The following is a 22,114-nucleotide window of genomic DNA, read 5'->3' on the forward strand; positions in this document are numbered from 1 at the left end:
GAAGCACATACTCGTGCTTGTGGCGGCATACAGCTTGCGGGAGTGCGCAGCGGCGTGGCGGGAGTTCGCAGCGGCGTGCTACAAGTACGAGTATGTGCTTCCAAAAACAGCAGAATATGCGTGCACGCACCACTCCCGGGCTTGTCTCTCTCGCACGCACATCACACACTTTAAGCAGCACTGCCGGTGCCGCTGCTTTCCCCTGTAATCCAGACTTGTTTGTCTTGTGATCCGTCTTTCTTGGTACGGCATCTACGATGCACAACGACAGCATGATTTAATGCCACGCTGCCCACATTGCGTCGCATATGCCTTCCTTTCGATATCCGAAACCTCGCTGCTGTAATCTCCCTCAGCTGCAACTTTTCGTTCATTTTTTAACACTCACGTTTTCTTCCCCCCTGGCTCCAGTGGGATCGCTAAAGTACGATTTACAGTCGCTGCAAACCTAGGGCTGCGCCTTCCACTCGCTCTCTGCTGCTCTGGGATTTCCAACTTATTGCTTCTGTTTTATTTCACAAAAATGTTGCCATGTCCCTGTAGATGCTCTCTGCTGCTCTGGGATTTCCAACTTATTGCTTCTGTTTTATTTCACAAAAATGTTGCCATGTCCCTGTAGATGTGTGTCCGTACACAAAACGTGGCCTGGATTCAGGGGCAGTGTGGGCTATTCTGAACGGTTTACATTGAATTAGAAAACAGCGTTAGCTTTTGCAAGCTGCGGTTCATGTCACAAATATTAAACATCATTCTATTTGCCTAATAGTCCGCAAATATTAAAAGTACTTCTAAAAGCATTTGCAAAAAAAAAAAAATTGTTGTTTATTACAGACTTTCCTGAAAAATATGGCATGCATCCGATTTAATGTTTTAGTATGGACCCACTCTCTGCAGCCTTAGTGCTCCCATGAACCCCTGCTACCCCTATAGCCTCAGTGCTCCCCTAACCTGTGGCCTACGGGCTCCCGGACCCACTCCCTACAGCGTCGGCGCCTGTTTTAATCTGTAAACGGGTCACTCATCAGAAGCTGATGTTGGCTTGCGGGGACTTATTTCTATATCTTACTTTTTTAACGGATTTGCTTTTTTGTTTATGGCGTGCCTTAATAACCACAATAGATGTATTAATTGAAAACAATAACAATATCAATGTGCTTAAGCTCCGCCTATCCCATACAGTGCAGCCTGGGAATAAAATTGATTATCTTTTATAGCATTTTTGTGTATTTTAAATTATTTCAAATTGCAAACGCTTTGTTCCTGCGCTCTTTTAAAAATAGGCTGGGGCTGGAACAGGCTGTCGTGAATATGTGCCAACGTTTTTAAAAAAAACATGTGTCTGTGCCAAACACAAGCAAACACCTGCACAAATTAAGCATTGGTAATCGGCCACAGACAACTCTACAGCATCTCTGAATGCAAACATATTACCACCCTCAATTTCTCTTCACCCAAGTTTATGCCCACAACATATCTCTCAATAACTCTTCCACTCTCTCCCACCAACTGACTGACTCTCCCACTCTCTCTCACAGACTAACTCACTCTCACTCTGCCACTCTATCTCACTAACTAACTGACTAACTCTCACTGACTCACTATCACTAACTTACTATCAGTGAATCACTCTCACTGACAAACTCTCACTGGGAAACTCACCCACTCTCTCTCACTAACTAACTAATTAACTGCCTCACTCTCGATGACTGGCAAACTCACTCACTCTCACTGACGATCTCACTAACAGACTCTTTCACTAACTGACTGTCCCACTCTTTCTCACTAAATGACTGAGTCACTGTCACTGACTAATTAACTCTCTCTCAATAACTAACTGTCTCTCAAATAACTAACTCTCTCTCACTGACTCTCTCACTTTCTCTCACTAACTGACTCCCACTCATTGACTAACTGACTCCCTCTCATTGACTAACTGACTATTCTTAAAAGACTGACTCACTCTCACTAACTTTACTATACCACTAACTCACTCTCTTACACTCAGTAACTAACTCACTCTCATTTACTCTCACTGACTAACTCTCTCTCTAACTAACTCTCTCACTAACTCTCACTGACTGACTGACTCTCTCACTATCAATAACTAACTCTCTCAATCTCACTGAATAACTCTAACTCTCTTACTGATTCTCACTCTCTAACGCTCACTCTCTCACTAAATACTCACTAAATAACTGACTCACTGACTCTCTCACTCTGACTAACTCTCACTCTCTCACTAACTGACCCTCTCTCACTGCCTTACGCTTGAAAATCACTCTCACTAACTACCTAAATAACTGACTGAATAACCTTCATGTAAAGATGAGGCTGAGGCAGGAGATTATAGTTGGGGATTTATTCAGGAGAAGAGAGCCGTCCAGCTTGAGGGAAAGACACAGCAGCTGCAACTGCCAAACAGGGAACACTGGGGAGGAATCTTCAGTACATGGAACCCCAATGAATGACATCACAGGATAGAGTAATGAAATGATAACAATACAGATCACCACACACCTCCCCCCTTTTTAAAGAAAAAAAAACAATCCTGAAAATACAGTAAAAATTACAGTGAAACAAATCTTATAAAATCACGAAATTTGTTAGGCCTAACAGTTGCTCTTGAGCTTTTCCTTAAACCATTACCAACATTTACATTTAATTTAATTTTAATTTAATTTAGGGCATTTGTAAAGCGCCTGGTGACGCCACTGGCGTGTCCCCGCGCTATGATAAGTGAGTGGTTGCTGTCCCTCCCTCCCTCTAAGGCTACCTGCTAAAAAGGTGAGTTTTAAGCTTTTTCCTGAATAGGATTTCCGATGGTTCAAGACGCAGTTCTGGTGGTAGGACATTCCAACATCTGGGGGCTAGATGTCTGAAAGATCTCCCTCCCATTCGCGCCTTCCTTACTCTGGGAACCCTTAGTAACCCAGTCTGAGAGGAACGTAGGTTGCGAGTGGGCTCATAATGGGTCACCAGACTCTGAAGTGGTACAGGAGCTTTGCCACTCAGAATGCGATGGCATGTTGAGAGGGCCTTGAACTCAACCCTCTTCTCCACAGGAAGCCAGTGGAGAGCCTGAAGGGCGGGTTTGGAGGGTGACCTCCTGGGGAGCCTGAGCACAAGCCGCGCTGCGGCATTTTGAAGCACTTGGAGGCGACCCATGACCTTGCCCGAGGCCCCCAGATACAGCAGATTCCCATAGTCAAGACGCGAGGTGACCAAGGCGTGCACCAGGGTCCTTCGAGCAGAGATGGGAAGCAGGTCTAAAACTTTCCTTAAAGCTCTTAGGACACCGAAACACATCCCCGTCACCCGGCTGACCTGGGGACCAAAGGCAAGATCTTTATCCAGCCACACGCCAAGGTTCCTGGCCTCTAGGCAAGGAATGGGGACCTCCCCTAGGCAGGGTGGCCACCACGCCGACGACCACGCAGAGGGCCCGCCCCCCACCACTAGCACCTCGGTCTTGCTACCGTTCAACTTTAAACAGTTTGCGGACATCCAGGCTGCAAGGTCTTGCATGCAATTCCTGAAGATGTCCGCTGCAAGACCGGGGGCACGCGATAGGGAAACGACCAACTGCGTGTCGTCGGCGTAGGACACCAGGCGAAGGCCGTGTCCCTCCACGATGGCCGCTAGGGGGGAGACATAGATATTGAATGGGGTTGGGCTCAGGGACGAACCCTGAGGCACGCCCTGGCCCAACTCAATCTCCCTCGAATAGCATTCACCCAGCCTGACCTGGAAGCACCTGTCAGACAGGTAGGACTTGATCCAGCCAAGCGCAGCACCAGTAACACCACCTTCATTCAGACACTGTAGCAAGGTGGCATGTGCTACAGTGTCGAATGCTGCGCTTAGATCGAGCAAGATCAAAGCCATGGTTTGGCCCTCATCCACGCCCTGCCGAAGTGCTTCAACCGCCACAAGAAGTGCCGATTCCGTCGAATGACGGGGACGGAAGCCAAATTGCGAGTTGTGGAGTAGCGAAGCCTCCTCCACAAACTGCATGAGTTGCACATTGGCTATTTTTTCCGCTACTTTGGCCATGTAGGGCAGGAGGGAGATGGGGCGGAGGTTGTCAAATTTCTCAAAATTCACATTGGCTTTTTTTTGCAGGGGACTTACAATTGCTTGTTTCCAAGCTTTGGGGACACTCTGCGACTGGAAGGAGGAATCAAGTAGATGGCGGACATAGGGTTTTGAACTTTTCTTTAAGCCATTACTAACATTGACATTGGATGAAAGAGCAGTTGCACGGGAAGGATCTCTAGCAACCCGAGAAGTGCTCCACCAATTGCCATTTGACAATTTGACAGCATTCTTGCGAACTTCTACAACTTGTTGAGAATCAAGAAATTTTGAGAAACCTTTCTTAACCGTGACAGGATTTTTAATCCTGACCCAATCGCCAGCACGAATACTGTGAGAAGACTTCTTACTTAATTCCACATTGCAAGGCAGTGAACTGGAAGATTTTTTATTAGCACATTCCCACACCTTTTCCAAATCACAGCCCCGGTGGAGACTTTTGACCATCCAAAAGGGGAAAGCCTGGGAGCAAGCTTTCCTCCCTCTCATCAGTTCAAAAGGAGAGAAGCCCGTGGCAACATGGGGGGAAATCCGATAAGACCATATAAGATCTTTTACAGCTTGGAAGATACAGTTATTTGACCTGAAAGCAGCTTGCACACATTCAACAATGACTCTATTAAACCTCTCGGTTTTGCCATTACTCTGGGGATGATACAACGGAGTTCTGGTATGTTTAATACAGCAATTATTCAAAACAACACCCATTTCCTTAGAAATAAATTGCACCCCGTTGTCAGTGAGAATTTCTTCCGGACAATCCTCCCTCAGGAAGATTTTGCTTAAACAATCAATGACACTCTTAGAGTTGGGAACATTGATAGGTTCAACTTCGACCCACCTAGAAAGATGATCAACAAGGACCAGGAAGTATTTGGAAGTATTGGGAAGAACATAAAAATGGACCTAGAAAGTCCAGACCAATTTTTTGCCAAGCTCTAACGGGTGGGGGAACAATAGAATCACAAACACCTTCTAAGATAAGAACCTTGTCACTGGTATTGCAACGTGTACAAAGTTTGATGGCCTCCACAATTTGATTGTCCATTTTTGGCCACCAAAAATTCAATCTGACATTTCTCTTGGTAATGGTGGCCCCTAGATGCCCAGAATGTGCATCAGCAATGATTTTCTCACGATAAACAGAAGGAGGAATGAATTTATCACCCCTAACAATTTTGCCATTTTCCAAAGAAAGTTCTGAGTTAATTTTCCAATAGATTTGAAGTTCGGGAGAAAGAGAATTTTCTTTGGGCCAACCTTTTTGTATGAACGAAATTACATCCTTGAGAACAGCATCATTTTCAACAGCCTTGATCCAATCATTTTCAGCGAAAGAAATGGAATTTTGGGAAATGTTGGCCACAAAACATTCCTCAATTTCAGTTTCCCAATCATTTTCATCAGGTTCTTGTACAGGCAACCTGGACAGACAGTCTGCTCGTTTATTTTTTCCACCAGGTATGTAGATGGCTTTGAAGTTAAATTCCAATAATTTAGTGGAAAGTCTAGCCAATCGTGCAGTTGTGCGATTGACATTTCTGCCTGATAAAATGTCGACAAGAGGTCGATGGTCAGTTTGAAGAATGAATGATCTACCCCATAAGTAAGATTTGAATTTCTCAACACTCCAAACGCAAGCTAGCAGTTCTTTCTCTATTACTGAGTATTTCCTTTCAACAGGACGGAGAGTCCTGGAAGCAAATCCCACGGTAAATTCCTTACCGTAAGCCAGTTGTGAGAGAACAGCTCCTAAGCCATATTCACAGGCATCGACAGTGACTACAGTTTCTCTATTACCATTAAAAGGCTGAAGAGCAGGAGCATTAGTAATATGCTTTTTAATGAGCTGAAAACCCTTTTCACACTCATCAGACCAGCTGAAGGTGGCACCTTTTTTAAGTAAAAGTCTAAAACATTCCGTGGTCTTGGCATAGTCTCTCATGAATTTTGAGTAAAACTCACAGAGACCAAGGAAGGATAAAAGTTGTTCTTTGTTAGAAGGAGCAGGAGCTTCAATGATGCTTTTGACCAGACCTGATCTGGGCTTGATGCCATTCTCAGAAATGGTATGACCAAGATATTCTACTTCTCTGGTTTTGAAAACACACTTACTCTTTTGTAGAGTTACACCTCTTCGTTCTAGGATGTCAAAAACTTGGTCAATGACCTTGTCATGTTCACTCTCAGTTTGGGTAAATATAAGAATATCATCTTGGAAGACGACTACATTAGAGAGTTCTTCAAACATTTCAGACATGATACGCTGGAAAACAGCGGCGGCAGAAGCCAACCCAAAGGGAAGGCGACGAAATTGGAATACACCATCTGGTGTTACAAAAGCGGTGAGATGTCGTGAGAGAGGATGCAACTCAATTTGGTGGTAGGCCGCTTTTAAATCGAGTTTGGAAAACCAAGTAGATGATCCAACCTTTGCTATCAAATCCTCAATGCGAGGAAGGGGAAAACCATCGACCCAGATGGCCTCATTAAGACTGCGCAAATCCACACACATTCGAAGGTCACCGGACCTTTTCCTAGCAAGAACAATAGGAGAAAGCCATAATGTGGATTCTACCTTTTCAATAATACCTTGCTCGCATAGTGATTTTAGGTGTTTTGATAAATCTTCTCTGATACTGAGTGGGACATTTCTGAGTTTGTGCTTGACCGGGGTAATGCAATCCTTGACTTTGATAAAATGTTGGAAATTGGTGATCTTACCAAGACGATCTTCAAAGACTTTTTCATATTTGCGCTCCCACAATTTGCTATTCACAATGTTGCATACAGGAACAGAAGATGAAGACGTAGAACAAGGAAGATTGCATCCTTCTATAAATACAGGGTTGAGTAAACCAGGTTTAATAGTGATACCAAATTCTGCCTGATGTATGAGACCTAGGACATTGAGGCCACGTTTGGCAACATAAACCTTCCCTTTGATAGATTTGCCAAAGATGGAAATTTCAGCCCAGAAATAACCTAAACGATTAATTTTGCTTCCTTCAAAAGCCACAGTGAGAACATCAGGGGGGAGTAAACACTTATCTTGCCAAAAATGAGAATATTTGTCATGGGAAACAATAGTGATGCGAGCACCGGTGTCTACAAGTAGTTGGACATGATGTTTTTCAATGATAGTGTCAACTTCAGGATCAGGAACATGAAAGGTGCGATTGACATTGTCATTGTCTTTTACAACAACTACATACTCCTGAGTGGTTACATCACATTCTGAATATTCAGTTGATTGCTCAAGGGGGTTTAAATCAGGGGTGGAATCATATTCATTCAAGACACATCGCACACTACCTCTTCTACCTCTCATGCAGACCCTTGAGAAATGACCATTTTTACCACATTGAGTGCATTGTTGGTTGGCGGCCGGACAATTCTTAAAGTTGGAAACATGGTAAGAGGAACCACATCTAAAACAAAAAGTACTTTGGCTGAATTGTCTACCGGGCATAAAGGGTCTTCTGGTACTAGTATTTCCCATTCTTCTAAAATAACCACGTGAGTCACGAGGAATAAAATTGGGAGTCTTAATAGGAGCAGGTGTTTTAGAAGAAACTGCACTAGAAATAGAAGTATTGGAGAGAGAAACTTCCAATTGTTTAGAATCCTCTAAGGATGTCTCAATACTCTTAGCTATATCAATAGCTTTATCCAGAGAAGGATCTTTGCAGGACAATAGTTTCCCTTGAATTTGTTTACAGGAACAGCGAGCAATAAGTTGATCCCTAATAAGTTGAGAGGTGAAATTGTCGAATTCGCATTTGGAAGCAAGTATTTTTAGGGCAGTAACAAAAGTGTCAATACTTTCTTCGGGTTTTTGAACTCTGGTGAAAAATTTGTAACGATGTACGACCATGTTTTTAGTCTTGACAAAGTACTTGTCCAATTTGGCTATAGCTATGTCGAATTCATCTGGAGCTTCACCAGACGGTGGAACATAAGGAGGTAGATGGTCAAAAACGTTTTGGCCTTCTACACCGAGATGATAGTACATTAGATTCTTTTTTCTTTCTGCACGATATCTGAGGCGATCAATTGCACCTAGGTAGGCCATGAAAGATCTCAACCAAAGCTTCCATTCAAGAGGAGGATCTCCAGGAGTCTGAAGGAATGGAGCTGGAGGAGAAACACTTTGCATTGTGAGATCTTCTATATTTCCTTTTGTATTGGAAGGTTTTAATACGATGAAATAAAAAAAATATGTATATATAGAATAAAAGTAACTATTGTAAATATGACTTCAGACTAGAACTTTGTAAATAACAATGAAAATGTGTAAAAAAAAAAAAAATCAAATATTTTGAAGTGAGTAAATACTGTGCACATCAGCGTGCAAATGCTGTGCACATCAGCGTGCAGATGCCGTGCACATCAGTGTGCAGATGCTGTGCACGTCAGCGTGTAAGCGTTGGTAACGTAACGTAAGTATAGGCTGTGCGCATCAGCGCGAAAACGTAGTTTGTATTTATTTCTTTTTATTGTATGTACAAGCTGAGCACATCAGCGTGAGAGGAAAGGAATGGTTTGCTGTGTGCTTGATCTGCTGTGTGCTTGAGCTGTGCACATCAGCGTGGTCACATCATCAGCGTAATGAATAAATGAAGTGAGACATCAAAGGCTGTGTGCATCAGCGACGGTAAAAGTACAAAGACTCAATGACTGGTTAGCTGTGCACTGCAGAGAGAACGAAGACTTGAAGCCTTTGTGACGTGTAGAAGCTGAGGAGCACGGCAGAGGCAATGAAGGCTTGGGCGCGGCAATTGAAACCTTTGTGACGCTGAGAAGCAGGAAGAAGGTGGTGAAGCCTTTGTGACGCTGAGAAGCAGGAAGAGGGCGGTGATAGAGAGAATGTCTTGACGGTTGCTAAGGTGACCAGCGTGACTGGCGTGCGTGATGCGAGATGACGCTTGGTTGTGAGGATTCTACCGCGTCATCATTCTGTAGCGCAGCTCGAAGGAGAAAGAACAAAGGCTGGGGGCACACGCAGCGTTGGAGAAGCACACGCAGCGCTGGAGAAGCAGGAGTAAAGGTATGAAGATCTTGGAAAAAAAAACCGGAGGGTCTTGTGAGAGTCAGCTGGTAGAAACCGTAAGGCCAAGCGTAGGGGATGAAGTTGATTACACACAGCAGGATGACGCGCAGCTTGGTAGCGCATAGGGAAGCTTAATTGGCAGAAAAAAGTAGCGAAGTCAGTTGAAAAGAAAAGAGTCTTGTGGCTGCGACGGCTCTCAACGAGTACAGGGGGTAAAAATAGTTCGTAAATGTACTCACATGAATGCAGATCGTAAAGAAGGAAAATGTCCTGAAATTCAAAGCGCTTTGCGAAATGAAGTTGTTTTGAAAGTTGAAGCGACAGCTGAAGAACAGCTGACCATCCTCCGTCGCCAATGTAAAGATGAGGCTGAGGCAGGAGATTATAGTTGGGGATTTATTCAGGAGAAGAGAGCCGTCCAGCTTGAGGGAAAGACACAGCAGCTGCAACTGCCAAACAGGGAACACTGGGGAGGAATCTTCAGTAAATGGAACCCCAATGAATGACATCACAGGATAGAGTAATGAAATGATAACAATACAGATCACCACACTTCACCCTCCTGTAATTTATGCCAACCCCATAACAAAAGAAATTGGCATAGCCAATAAGCCTCGCCTTTGGGATCTTATACGTTTTTAGCCATGCAACAGTTGATGTTATTGCACCAAGGATATTGTGCTGCATAACTAAATAATTATAAGGTCCCAAAAGCGAGACCTATTGCCTATACCAATGCTTGTTTTTTTCTGCTTCTGTGTCCCATTTCTTTCTTTTTATCATATTTGCGGCTAGGTCTTTCCCCTTCATTTTGATTTTTATATTTTATTTATTTATTTTTATTTATTTTTGACATTTCTAAAGCGCGACAAATACCCATAGGCGTCTCGGCGCTGAAAATGCACTTACTTGTGAAGAGGAGAGCTAAAACAAATAATGGGGACTCATTGGTCAAACAGCCAAGTTTTTAGAAGTTTACGGAAATGAAGAAGGGAAGGACTTAGCCTGATATTTTGGGGAAGAGTATTCCACAGTTTCGGGGCAGCTACTAAAAAGCGGCGATCGCCCCAGGACACTGTTTTGGCGCGTGGAATAACTAGCTGATTGAGGGTGGCTGATCGTAGCAGTCTGCTTGGTTTGTAGAGTTGGAGTTGCTCTTTCAAGAAATGTGGTCCTTGATTTTTGAGTGCCTTATAAACTATACATAAGGACTTAAAATGTATTCTATTCCGGATTGTGAGCCAATGATATTCCTTTATGATTTTTGATATGGGCTCGTGTTTTGTTTTTCCAGAGAGCAGGCGAGCTGCCGCATTCTGAATGGATTGTAGTTTCTTTATGACTCTGGATTGTGCGTTAAGGAATAAACCGTTGCAGTAGTCCAGATTTGACAGAACTAAGGAGCTGACCAAGGTTTTGATGGCTGTCTCCGGGAGAAAAGGGCGAATCTTCCTAATCATCTTCAGTTTGTGTTTTATTAGCATGGTCTATGAAGTTTAGTCCTTCGTCGAAAATGATTCCCAAGTTCCTGACCTTGGCTGTCGGGCTCGGGGGAGTGCCAAAAGTTTCTGGCCACCAGCATGATGGCCAGGTTGGGAGAAGAGGTCCAAAGATGACTACCTCTGTTTTTTCTGAGTTCAACCTCAAACAGTTGGTGGCCATCCATTCTCCTATGTCTAGCAATCCCTTTTTGAATTTCTTTGCCACTTGAACTCCATCGCCTTTAATGGCTAGCACCAACTGAGTGTCGTCAGCATAGGAGGTTAGGCTCATCCCGTGTGCTTTGATGACATTAGCAAGGTCCGACACATAGATGTTGAAAAGTGTCGGACTGAGGGATGAGCCTTGGGGAACTCCACATGGTGACGAAAGTGGCGCCGATTGAAAAGGTCCTAAAGTGACCGCCTGCGTTCTTCTAGCTAAAAAGGAGGCCAGCAGGTCTCTGGCGGAATGACAGATGCCGAGCCTTTCGACACGGTCGACCAGGATGGTGTGGTCGACCGTGTCGAAGGCTGCGGATAGATCCAGCATTACCAGGATCGCTGTCCCCCCTTGATCCCTGATTGCCCTATATCGTCAGCAGCCTTAATCAAGGCTGTTTCGGTCCCGTGGTACTTCCGAAAACCGAATTGCGTGTCATCCAAGAGGAAATGTTTTTCAATATGTTCCGATAACTGGGAATTCATAGCCTTTTCAATTACTTTAGCTATGAACGGGAGACTCGCAATGGGCCTGTAATTTTTCAGTTCATTTTTGTCAAGGGAAGGTTTTTTTAATAAAGGTTTTAACATATATTCTATCATTTCCTTTGTGTGTCCTGTGTTTTCTTAGTTTTTATGATTTAACCCCTTCTCAGCTCGGCCAAATTCCTGCAGTTGTTTTTAACGACTTGGTCTACCCTCTTTTATTTTTCTGCCATTGTGTGCTGAGTTTCTCCATCTCAGTCCCATTTTCCCCAACATCGTATTATCGTTTTGAGGTCTCGGCTGTCGAAAGCAGTGCATGCGCTGGTATCGGCATTCGAGAGCTTCTTGGAATCAATACAGATTCCGAAGCTTTCGGAGGCGGAGTTGAAGCCCTGCCAATCTTTTTAATTGGCCAGCGTCATCTTCAATGCAAAACACTTGCTTCTGATTGTAAAGGAGGCTTCTTAGTCCCTCCTTGTTGCCGCCTTGACACCTTTTGGCCACACCCACCGGGATTTGATCTTTTACCGGCGGCGTGATACTCCCTCCCTCATTAGGTCTCGGCTGTCGAAAGCAGCACATGCGCTGCTCTCGGCATTCAAGAGCTTCTTGGAATCAACACAGACTCTGAAGCTCTCGAAGGCGGAGTTGAAGCCCGCCCATCTTTTTAATTGGCCAGCGTCATCTTCAATGCAAAACGCTGGCTTCTGATTGTAAAGGAGGCTTCTTAGTCTCCTTTTGGCCACTCCCAATGGGATTTGATCTTTTACCTGCGGCGTGACACTCTCTCACTCATTAGGTGGTACGCACTTTCTTATTCACATTCAGCTTTGGCAAAGTCAGCCGCGTGTTTATTTTCGCATTGCGCTTTCACTTAAAGTGAAAATAGGCCTCTGCATATTTACACGTGCCAGTCGTCCATTTTTGTAAAGCAAGTTTACAATGAATTTTCAAACTTTTCAGTAAAATGGTTTTCTGAGTCATTTATACCCTCAGAGAGGAGCCCGGTGCACAGGCACCTGGGGCCATGGATCGCGCACCCAAGTGTGGCAGGCAGCCTCTGGCAGCAGTAGGCTCGGAGTCCCTACCTCCTCTTCCCCACTGAGCCCTCACAGTACGCCTCCGAATACACACACCGTCTCTGCCCTTCTTTCTTCGGGCAGATGGAGGGAGCGCTCTACGTGGATGGTTCAGCGGGGCGTCCCCACCCTATCGTTGCAAGTTTCAGTATCTCAAACAGTGCCTGCCTCCTCCCAGTGTGAGGTTGATGCAAAGGCACGCACTGTCTCCTGAGAGGAACAGCTTCCTGGATGAACTGTGGAGGCACTCGTGCGTGTTCACCTCCAAATGTGCACTAACACTTGGACACAGCATCAACAGGCTGAGTTTGTTAGGGGGTCACACAGAGTGCTCGCACTGACCCAGTGCCCTAGGGCGCTCCTACGGCGGGGACTTGCACAGGGGATGTACCAAGGGTGTGTCACTCACTGCGCATTTCTCACTTATTCAGTGGCCACAGCTGCACACACATGGCGCTGGAATTTACCCGGTGCGCTAGACAGGTTCAAAATCAGCTTTACTGCAGTCGGGTCTGTAAAATAACAAACAGCCTGTCGTACCGTGTGGCGCAACTAAAGTGTCCCCAAGAAGTAATTGCAGGCACTATGTGCTTTCAGACGGCATCTGCTCAAGAGACACCCCCTATCTCCATTTAGCAGGAGCAGACAGCCTCCTGTCAGCCACTGGTTTCAGAGCTTAAACTAAAAGGAGCGTGAAGTCCGTTTGCGTTTCATTGCACACGTTTCTTATTCAGGTACTCTGTACGCGCTAGCACTGTTATATGGCATTACCAGTCAACCCTGGGCCCTCAACACTCTTGACCGTGGTTCATACTGTGCACTAGTCAGCCCCACCTCCCTGCTGCGGGGAGGGGGTGCGCCCTCCCCCAGGACCGGCACTGCGTGCTTTTGATTTGTGGGTGTCTATTTCTGTTTATTTATACGAGCACCGGTTCCAGCATACCCCAGAAGCCCCGGTCGGCACTCCTGACTTTTGTTTCATTTTGAGGGTAGTACTTGGAGGAATGTTTTACCCTGCGATAATATGGGGTGCATTGTAAATCCTGAGGCGCACTGTCGGAGATCAGCAGTGGGTGCGAGGCTTCAGACGGTAGGCGAGCAGCCCTGCGCCGGCACAAAAGGCTACACGGGCCCCACTTCCAGGGGTTGATCGGCAAAGAGGGCGACGCTCATGCCCCGTTCAGTGTTTAAATGGCCATCCGTCTTTTGCACGCGATGGGCTCGTCTGTCGGGGTTTCTTAAAGGGGAATGGTGGCATGCTTAGTGGCCAAGGAGCCAGTGCACCCCCTCCCCACAGCATACCATGCTCCTCACCCATCAGCGAGTTTGCCACCTGTACCACACACATCCTAATTACTGTTACTATACCCTCACCATCTCCATGTTTCACCGCACTCCCCACTGTTACAACATCCACCACACTCTGCCTGCTTAGTACGTTTGCCGCATGCATCAAATTTGCCAAAACTATCGCACTCCAAACGTTCAGCGTATTTATAAAATCAATGTCCCATATTCTCCACACCAACTACATAATACATACCAAACCCAGTATTCACCGCACCCAGCACTCACAACACACTCATCATATACCCCCGGAAATTGTTAAAGGGTATTAGCTCCAACAGACACCACCGCCATTCCTAAACTTGAATATGGAGTAAATGTCGCACTTCCCTATTGCTACTTAGCACACCGCTCGCTGATTTTTGCTTCCTTCTCGTTCCTGCTCCATTTAGTAAACTGCCTTCTTCTATGCCGGATACACTAACCAACATTTTAAGAGTTTCTTTTTCCAATGAAAGTAAACAACAAGCATTAAAAATGCAATAGGTCTCGCCTTTTATTAAGTTAAAGCCATTTGCTTTGCTATACAATACCATTAGCAAAGCACATGGCTTTAACTTAATCAAAGGCGAGACCTATTGCATTTTCAATGCTTGTTATTTAATGTTCTCTTCTCCCTCCTCTTTTCATCTGGTTGACTTCACAGCTGTTAAAGATGTGACCAATGTAATGGGAGTCAAGTGCACTGAATTATTGGATAGGCCCCTATCATATGAGCAGATTCATAAACTGGCCGCAGCACCAGGCACATCACGACCTGTGCGCCAAATCCTGGTTGGAAAAGAAGAACATGTTGCCAGATTTCAGATCCTTAAGCATGCTTAAGCCACATATTTCTTTATTTTTTAGAACAGTGCTTTACACTCGAGCGTGCCTCTCTTGAATGTTGAAAGGGAAGGGGGGACAAGGAATACAAGGAGTACACCGAATCTAATTAGCATAGATGCTGTCTGAGGTCACTGAAAGTTATGTCACAATCATATGATATCCTTCGTTTTAAAGTGAATGGGTATATCATGTTTTTCACATATTCTCACACTAGTACTTCCAGTCTAGTTGCAGAGGATGTACAATTAGTTTCATGGAGTTTTGCAGTAATCGCAGTGTTGGGGTGGGAATGCCATCTGCATGGTATACTGGTGTATCTCCTTGCCCCAATCGTCTTACTGCCTGTGTATCTGGAATCCGGACTTTTATTTTGGCCCTAGTGTCATGCCAGTATATCTATGTGTGCAGAGACCCAGGTCTGTCTCTGAATATTTAAGGTCCTGGACTTGTCCTGTAACCTGAAGGGTGCTTACCAAGCTGTGTGATAATAGTGGGCAGAGGACTACGGCCCTTTTCCTATATGAAGCACATAATGTGGTTGTGGCAGCATGCCATGTTTTAACATTGATAGTGTGATCAGAACGTTTTGCTTGTCTTACAGAGTGTGGCTACAGGCCTCGGTTCTCTAGAGTTAAGATGTTATGTCTATGCCTAGAACCTTGTGCTGGTCTTTTGTATGTTGAGTGTGTGTACCTGTGCAGTAATAAGACTCAGTGTAAGAGAGTCTAAGTACTAAAGTCAGTCTCATCCATTTTTGGATACCTCAGATTGACACAGCTCAAAACAGAGGATGAGGACAGCTTCCCAGACAGTGAAAGTGTATTGTGTGCATTACTGTTTTGGAGAGTGGCAATACAGACACTGAAGTGAGGAGTTTGAGACAGGGCTACCTTTAGAATTTCCATGAGGACTTTTGTTAGCATGGGGTTGCTGATTAGTTCTTCCAGAGCACTGCCATTTGGTTGATCCTAGCAGTGAATGGTGGAGCTGCAGTTTCTGGTGTGTTAGATGGAAAGGTTTCTAGGTGAGACCTGCCCTTTTTTCTACTCTGATTCCTGCTTTAGAGAGGCTGATAACAAACGGGTGCAGAAACCTCACAATTCATTGGGCCTGTTTTGTGGCGGTTCCTGTTTGGTGGCCGCCTCATTGTTACCTGTTGTGAGAAGCATCACTCTACACGAAGGCTATATCTAGGGAGCAACCAGAGAGGGATACTTGAAAGGATAACCACTCCAAACTGGTTATGGAGTTGGAGACTAAATCCACATCCTCGCTCTGGAAAATGTGTGAAAGTGGGACTAAAACCACCACATTTTGATCTAGTTCGAAGTCCCTCATGACCAAAAAAGGGTGTGCTCCGAAAAGTAATATGAGGACTTCTATGTGACTAGGGCTGTTGTCTGCCTTGCAGCCAGTCTCCTACAATGGAGGGGACAGCACCTGAAGTCTCCACTTTCTGCTGGAGGAGCTGAGTTTCTGTCTAGTCCCTAGAAACCCATCTGCTTGCTGAGAGAGGCAAAGAGTCTGCCTGACTCTGCAGGAGGAGAAGCTAATCGGATCCCAGGGACTGAGGAACACCCAGAGAAAACAGAATACCTGATAGCAAAGCCAGTAGGGATCGGTGGTACAGAAGGTCCCCATGGTCTCTCAGACAAAGTTCCTAACAGGGACTGCCTCAACCATTTGTGAGTGCATCGACCCAATCAGGACTGCAATTGCTGTGTCATCCCCATCGGAGCTGCAACTGCCTGCATTGTCCCCATCGGTGCTACATCTGCCCAGGTTACTGCACCAGTCTGACCATAACCTATACCAGAGTCAGCCGAATAGCCCATCTGAAGCTAACGCCTCTTCTGTGTCTGGATAGAGCTGCTCCATCCCGACCCATACCTGTACAGAGGTGCCAGAGCAGCTGCTCACTGCTAAAGGGAGGTATGAGCTGCTCCTGGCCTCTTTGGTGGTGGCTACGGTTGCTGATAGCCTCCTTGGCATAATATAACAAAGCATATGGGGTAAGGAGGCTATGACGTATATGCTTTGTTAGATTAGAGGAGTAGACAAAATAATATGATATACACTGCAACACTTAAATGTTAAATACAGTATGCAGACACACACATATTCCTTCTATACGTTCTTAATTGTTATTTTTATGTTGCCACAACATGTTATCAAACTATACAGACAAGTATTCATACTGAGAAAGGTGTGGTTAATAACAGCAGGTGTGGCTGAATAGGTCAATATGGTAAATTCACAATATTAAACTGAATCAAGATCGATTTATGAGTAAGAAATATGGTTAATTTTTCCCCACGCCATACCAGTATATATGTTGTTATATTTATAGCCCTGGTGCAGTGGAGTTACATGGGCGAACTCCTGGTTTGGTATATACCCTGACCTCCTTGGTGGCGCTGACAATGGTGCCGTCTCTTGGTACAATCTCTCTGTCGGCAGAAGGACAAGGAGGCCTCCAGATCTGCCCAGTAGGAATGTGAGAGACTAAACACATTACTCACACCTCCACCAGAGGAAAGAACACAGAGAAACGTGAACTGAGTTAACATTTCGACACGTGAGGTGGTTGACACTGCACATGAATCTTATTTACGGTACTGTCATAAAAGCTAGGGGTGGCATGGGAGAGAGTAGAAGCCATCAAGGAGTTTTACTGGGCTGGATTAGCGTGAGGAAAGTCAGTGTATGTAGCATCACAAGGGAGAATTGTAATCATGATCTCTGCCCTGTATACTTGATTGAATTGTGTAGTATTCAGTACTGTTGTGTGATTAAAAAGTGCCTCCTTTTCTTAAGGACAAGCACTGTGCTGGACATTTGTTATTGTTTCTATTGATTGTTGAGTTCTCTGCCCATGAACCCCACAATACTTCCCTGGAAAGCCTATGACTGCTCACCCTCAGTATATTGAGTCACGTGCTGCAAGGGATGTTCTTGATCCAGTTTGCAGAGCTATTGTGGGACATACCCCTGAACACCAGTAGCAAACAACCTCAACCACCATGGTTGGGGCTCAGTAGCTCCTCTCTGGCCGGTGGCCCTATGAACAGGGTCTGACACACAGTGCAGTAGAAGTCGCAAGCATACTGCAGGGGCTGCCATGAGTGTTGTAACAGTCACTCTAAGACTACTGCCAGGTGGCTTGCAGCACTTTCAAAACTCACAAATAAATAAAAAGTATAAACTCACATTTCCACTTAATGACGTTGCAGCATTGTTGTGGGCCCTAGTTCAAGCAATAAAAATGGGCTCCTGATTGCTCTTTGTGTACTACAGCGTAGAAATAATTAGAGTTTAGTGGACCCTAGGGTGCCTGTGCCACTGCATCTGATGCACAATTGATAGCAGGTGATATGGAATAGCAGGACAACTAACCAACAGCTTCCCAATTCAGAAAGGGGTAAGGCAAGGGTGCGTGCTGGCCCCGTTCCTATTTACACTCTACACGAACGGCTTAGAGGCTGCACTGCTAAAAGGCGTGAAAGATCTGCCGGAAGCCGGACGTCGACAGATTCCAGCGTTATTATACGCCGACGACGCGGTAATCTTGGCAAGAACATCCGTCCAGCTTCAGAGGGCCCTAAATAATTATTGTACCTTCATGGCTAGTCTTGACCTAAAAGTAAACATAAGGAAAACTTATGTTATGCACGTCGGCAACAGAGGGAAAAAAGAGAAAAAAATCTTCGTGGATAATCTACCTCTTGAAAGAGCCAATACCTATCCTTACCTTGGTATATCTATTGATGAGGCGTTTAACTGGAGAGAGGCAATCAATTCCAGAAAGTTAGCCCTCATAAGAACAGTCGGCGCCCTAAAAGCATTTTCACTTCGTTTGGGAAAAAGACCACCTAACGAATTGATCAAGATATATAATGCAAAATCCATCAGCACAGCCACCTTTGGAGCAGGAGTATGGGGCACAACGAATGTGGAGCCACTCCAAAGAGTCGAAAATTCCTTCCTGAAGTTTTTATTAGCTGTTCCTAAAAGTACCACCACTTTCGGTTGTCATCTCGAACTCGGAGTACATTATATATCGGACATCATTAAGATTCAGCCAATCATGCTATGGCGTAGAATATGGGCCACGGAAGAATGCCACCTCACAAGAACAATAATAGAGGACTGCATGAAATTAGATCATATGAAAAAGATTAAATGGCTGGTATATGTAAAATCTTTTTTCACTGACATTGGCCGTCCGAGTTTCTTCGAAGATCCTCCATCCGTAACAGACATCTCAAAAAAAGACTTAAAAACTCTTTGTCTGTCACACTTGTCCGAACTCCGATTGTTGTGTGAAATAGGCAAACCCTCAGTACAACAATGCGTAATGATACAGTTGGTTCCAACCATCCAACCTTATTTACAGTATGATTTGTCGCAATATGAAAAGTTACTCCTTACCCGTTTCAGGCTTAATATATATCATTTTCTGGTTTTATTTCCCACCCAGAATGTATGGACTCACAATATTGCAGCGTGTCCGTGTGACTCCACGTCCCCACAGTCTACTATTCATGTTATATTCTTTTGTAAATTTTACACGCAATTACGCAGGAGGTGGATACTGCCGCTACTAAAAGTTCTGAACATTCGTAGATGTCGCCCTGCCTACTTAGCATTGCAATTTCTGGAAAACTTTTTGATGACAAAATCTGTGGCACAGTATCTTAAACTATGCATCAGGCACCGCACAAATTTATAACGACGTAGAACAGTTTTAACAATTCCTTTATAATGAATGAAAAATGACTTTTTTAAATATTTTATTGTGTTTTTATGTACTTTTATGGTTTTCACATATGGAATCCGAATAAAGATATTTTGATTTGATTTGATAGCAGGTGGAAGGAAAACCAAACATGAATGTATCACCAACCTTGTTTGATTTCCCTTGTCAATTCTTTGTAATCCATGTTTAATAATTAAAAAATGCTTCAATTTGCCATGAAATGAATTTACTGCAGCTTAGAATGGGGCTTTTTGGGTCTGGCTTTTGAGATCATGTTAGCTGTCTCGCCAGACTTCTGCTTTTCCAAAAATTGTATACACCAGATACATACAAAGAAGGGTTCGTTCACTTGTCTGTTCCATTGACATTGACCTTTCTCTTCCACCCACCACAACATACATCATGGGCAGTAGGTCAACCTATTTAAGCCATTTGCTCCCTTCACTTTGGGTGAGTGCTCAAAGCCTGTGCTCATTGCTAACTTCCATCTAAACATAGTTAGATTTCTCTTCAGAGTTACAAAGCAGGTTCAAGTGTTCTTTCTATAGTATTTACTTTTTTTATTAGCTCTACTGGCTTTTAGTTTGCCTGCACTCCAGATGCCCAGCTAGATGATGATTTATTTTCTGTTTGCTTTAAAAAAAAATTTTTTTTTATTAACAACGATTTTTATTATGTCAATTGTCACATATAATGCACAGCTCTGTAACCCAGAGACAACCTGCCACATATTACACAAAACATATTGCGTTGTTAGCCTATCATTATACAAAAACTGAAATAAGGAAACAACCCCCTCAGCCCCCACACTGTCTTTGCGCCACACCAATAAAAACATACAGTCGCCCGCACATAAAGAGCATTATTCACAGGACCCTAAAGGGTCCAGAACCATCACTCCTGCCCATCTTATCCCTCAAGTACCACATCCCTCGCAGCCGGGCGCACCAGGTCCAAACCATTGTATACTGCCCACCTCTTCTAAATCTTAAAATGCTTCAACAGGCACCCACGTACCTGAAAAATGTGAGCCTCCAAACCCATGTTAAAATCCAACCCATTTTTCCACGCCGAGAGCGGAAGTGGAGCCCCAGCCTTCCACTTACGTGCAATGTCCCGTTTAGCTAGCGCAAAGCCCAATATCATCATTTCTGTAATAATAATAATATGCATGGCACAACTAAAAGGTTTGTTATTAAAAACATCCCTAGTAAAACGACCATGTGAATATTTTTGGTAAATTAACAAAAAATTATTGAAGTATACCCTGTTCACATTTAGGTAGCAGCCTGTTCAACTTTTGGCGTTTATATTTATTGCACATTTTGCTATAAAAAATAACCATTGCACCAGCGTACCAAGGAGAGACCTAATGACTCTGTCACTGCTTGTTTTATTTGAAATGTGCCATTTTTAAAGGACCCATTTAAATTGCCTTCCTTCACTGCGAGGTAAAGACTTCTTTCTTGATTGCCGAACACCCAGCAGTAGACCTTTGATGTAGCTACAAAAGCCAGTGCATGGGCGTTTGTGTTCTCCATTGCTCAACTTTGTGGTCCAATTGGTATACTGAAAAACGTGTGCATGTGCTGTCTGTCATGAGGAAAATTGTGGATTATCAATAACATAGAGGGGCTTGGAGCCCACCCATTGTTTACCATTGGTTTGCTTTCCTTGTTAGTCTTATTTGCCTGCATCTTATTCATGTCCCTCCCATGCCGCATTGCCTCTTTAGTCTCATTTATTGGCGGGCATAACTGCTTGCTTTTCAAGCACTAAATAAACAAAGAGAGGAGTACCACCATAAGAAAAAGAGAAGATTTCCTAATGGGGTGTTTTGACTGGCAGAAGGAAAAATTTATCCTTTTGTAATAAACCCCTTACTCACCAGCCTAGTGGTGACATGCTTCATCATCGGGGTCCACCCTGGTGGCCTAGCGTCACCAGGGTGTGCTACAACACCTGAAATACAGTGGAGCAGGTTGTGAGTGTAAGTGCAAAAAAGATGTTAAAAATTGTCCTGGTTAAACTTACTGAAAATATGAATTTTATTTGGAAGCAACTGGACAATATTAAAAAAGAGGGTGGCAAGATACTGAGAGGGTAGTTACGGCCAAAGTATCTCTATATGTGTGTTGGTCTACATGTTTCAACCTTACATGGGATGTTCCAGGTTTTCATCAGGACCATGAACAAGGAAATGGACGGTATGTACCCCCTAAAAGGCACACCCAATCCTAGATCCTCGTGAACCTATTAGCAAAAATCACTAATGGTGTGATGCTCAAATAAAAGTTAGTGAGCATGTATGATAAAAAACAAAAGACCTGTGGAGAAGAAAGAAAACGAGCATTTATCAGGCGTGATCAGTGTTACATGCCTATTACGTTGTGCAGTGTCTCTGTGATTTCATGCTTCATACCACTGTCATTAGGAAAACTTCGTTCGTATCCACGTGGTTTTATCGTGCTGATCAGGTGCCCGTTGTGGGCTTATTATTATGCCAATACATGCATACTTATCAAGAGGTGCGTGCTCAATCGCATGCACTATCATTATTACAATCTCGCTCATTCCTATTGATACACATAGGCGTGATTTCTTATTCTTATAACCCCGCTATGGTGGTCGGGATAATCGTTGTTGGGTGTGCAAAATATGCCCGTAGAACTCAAATGACACACAAGGACTAACAAACAAGTAACACTTAAAAACACACAGGTAATTTATAGCGGGGAAAGGCTTACTCCTATTATAGTGTCAATTG

At 44.2% G+C, this 22,114-nt stretch overlaps 1 protein-coding gene across 1 annotated transcript in view; it reads left to right on the top strand.

Moving 5' to 3' along the window:
- CRNKL1 (crooked neck pre-mRNA splicing factor 1) overlaps positions 1 to 22,114 on the top strand; it is a 187,370-nt gene that overhangs the window by 678 nt on the left and 164,578 nt on the right. The window lies entirely within an intron of this gene.

Source organism: Lissotriton helveticus, chromosome 6, assembly GCF_964261635.1.
Source record: "Lissotriton helveticus chromosome 6, aLisHel1.1, whole genome shotgun sequence".
Lineage (NCBI taxonomy): Eukaryota > Metazoa > Chordata > Amphibia > Caudata > Salamandridae > Lissotriton > Lissotriton helveticus.